Here is a 3,230-nt window from a genome sequence, read left to right as displayed (position 1 = left end):
TTGCAAATTGCCCTAACTAAAGAAGCCAAGGAGACGTGAGCCATCCCTACTCCAGAGGGCCACTACCTGTTAAAGGTGTTGCCCTTTGGATTAAAGAACACAGTCAACCAGGTTTTAGCTGGTGTGGAGGCCTTCAGTGCTGCCTTTTTGGATGACATAACTGTCTATATTAGCAGCTGGAAGGACCACCTGCAGGAAGTGCTTCAGCACTGCAGAAAGCAGGTCTGACTATCAAGGCCAGTAAATGCCAGATAGGACAGGGGTATGTGGCGTACTTAGGCCACCTGGGAGGCAGGGGTAAGGTGCAGCCACTCCAGGCCAATATAGAGACTATCATGGGTTAGGTGCGCCCAAAAGCTAAAACCTAGGTGAGAGCCTTCCTGGACTTCACAGGTTATTACAGGCTTGACACAGGATATGGCATCATTGTTGCCGCCTTGACTGAGTTGACTTCTAAGAAGCAGCCCATAAATGTGTTCTGAACAGAGGCATGCCAGAAAGCATTTGACTCCCTAAAGCAGGCCATGTGCACAGCCACAGTGATCAAGGCCCCTGACTTTTCCAGGGAATTCATTGTACAAACGCATGGCTCAGAGCATGGCATTGGGGCAGTTCTTCACAGCTAAATGATGAGGCCCTCAACCAACCTGTAGCTTTCATCTGTAAGAGGTCACTTCCCAGGGAACGGAGGTGGCGTGTTATTGAAAGGGAAGTCTTTGCTGTTTTATGAGCACTGAGGAAGTTAAGTGCATACCTGTTTGGAACTCACTTCTGGATTCAGATAGACCACAGGCCCCTCAGGTGGCTAATGCCCATGAGGGGTAAGAATCCCAAATTGTTGAGGTGGTCCATCTCCCTACAGGAGATGGACTTTACAGTGAAACAGTGACCTGGGGTAGAACACACCAGTGCCGATGGTCTCTCCATGTTCTTCTGCCTTAGTAAAGAGAGCTCCCCGGAGGTAAGGTAGCTCTCCCCACTTTCAGCAGGGGAGGTACATGTTAGACATGACAGCCTTGAGGTGGTCTTCCACCAGACGTTTTGCCAGCTTGCCTCCAATTTAGTTGTATTTGTTTTTTGTTGGCCTTAGGACTCTGTGCACTGCTGACCAGTTCTAAAGTGCTCGTGCTCACTCTCCTAAACACGGGTTGGTTGACTTATCCACAGTTGGCAATTTTAATTTACCCATAAATCCCTAGTAGAGTGTACTATATATACCAAGGGCCTGTAAATTAAATGCTACTAGTGGGCCTGCACCACTGATTGTACCACCTACACAAGTAGCCCTTTAAACATGTCACAAGCCTGCCACCACAGAGCCTATGTGTGCAGCTTACACCACCATGTCAACTTGGTATTTAAAATCCCCTTGCTAAGCCTTAAACTTCCTTTTTATCACATATAAGGTAGGCCCTAGGTAGCTGTTAGTTCAGAGTGCTGTGTAATCAAAAGAAAGGACATGTACTTTTAAGTTTTACAAGTGCTGATAATGAAAAATTCCCAAATTTGTTTTTCGCTTCTGTGAGGCCTACCCCTCTCATAGGATACCATTGGGGTTTCCTTATTACACTAAATTAGCTGTAATTACTGATTGAGTGGGAGCAGATCTGTCATGTTTAATACAGATGGACTTGTCAAGATAAAGCCTCTATAATGGTAAAGTCAAATTTTAGAACTTTTACAAAGTTGGCATTTTCCTGCTCTTAGCCCTGTGTGCCTGCAGCCTGTCTCTGACTACTCAGGGGTGGGTGACAGATAGACTTTGTGTAGCCACACATGTTCTACTGCCGAAGTAGAATCAAAGCATTCACTTTGGAACCAGTGCATCAGCATTGGAACCGATGGATGTGTTTCGCTGTGTGGACTGTTGCCGACGCATCGCTTTGTGTGCACCCTACATCTTATAGTCATCATAGACTCAACAAGGTACTTTCTAAGCAGGACATGCCTGGTCCCTGTAGCTGTCCCACACTCCATTGCGGTCGGCCTGAACTTTTGCCTTTGTCCCAGTCCAGCGCGACCAGACATCCCAAATAGGTACTTATCTTCTAAGCTCTATTTTACAGTAACAACTATTCTACTTAATGGATTTTTGTCATTTTGGTAGTTTTGTTTATTAAATTAATCTCTTTATCTTTAACTAGGTGTTGTATCCTTTAGTGTGCTGTTTCACTGTTTTACTGTTTGAAGTGTTGCACAAAGGCTGTACACATTGCCTCTTAAGTTAAGCTTGACTGCTCTTTGCCAAGGTACCAGAGAGTGAGCACAGGTTAATTTTGGGTGTGTTTGTGACTTACCCTGACTAGGATTGTGGTTACCGCTTGGACAGGGCACATACATCTGCCAACCAGAAATCCAGTTTCTAACACTTGCCAAAATGTTTATTCGGCCAGTTCGAATTTGGGGTTTTAAACCTGCACACTTCCGCTGCAGGGGGGACCTGAAGACATGTTTTGCATTGTCACCATTCTATAAGCTAAATGTGCCAATTAGGGTTTTTAACCAATTCAACAAGTTTTCAGGGGTCAGAGCACCTGCACTGGGGCTTCGTTAGCAGGGTCCCAGTGTGCAGAATCCAATAGCCAACAGCATCCGTTAAAGAAAATGGGGGTGCAGAATAGCTCTGCGTTGTGATTGTTACACTGTCGTATTGGAGTTAAAATTCAAGTGCAGGACAGGTAGGGCAGGCATGTTGTGAGACTTTAAATGTTTTTCTCCTCGACTCATTGGACAGGAGCTCCATCCGTAAAGCGTAGCCGACTCCATCTTCACTAATCAAGGAGAAATATTCCCAGATCTCATAACAGAATCTTCAATTACCTCAGTGTGTTTAATTTGTAAGCAGAGAAAGTGAGGCTTGGCTCACCAGGAGCTTCCTCATGTCATTTATATTAAAAACGTTTAGGCTGGGAGTTCGATTGACTGCAATATTTTGTATATAAATAGTTGTTTTTCCATTAGTGTTCTATAAATGACTGTTTATCCTTCATCAACATTTGAAAAGGTTCAATGAACTTTGGTCTCGATACCAGAGTTTCTTTAAAATCTTCTAATAAGCATTTTGTTGAATTGTTTCTGATCTTTACCTGTGGGTAATGAAGAGGTCCCATAATCCTGGCCATTGGGACACTCAAGGATGACATTGTTTCCCCTACGAGGCCAGCCAGTGGGGGACGTGGTGGGCACCGGTATCCGGGAGTTGTCGCTGCTTCAGCAGAGAGGAGATCCAG

This window comes from Triturus cristatus, chromosome 8 (assembly GCF_964204655.1).
Source record: "Triturus cristatus chromosome 8, aTriCri1.1, whole genome shotgun sequence".
Classification (NCBI taxonomy): Eukaryota; Metazoa; Chordata; class Amphibia; order Caudata; family Salamandridae; genus Triturus; species Triturus cristatus.
This window is presented reverse-complemented; position numbering follows the sequence as displayed.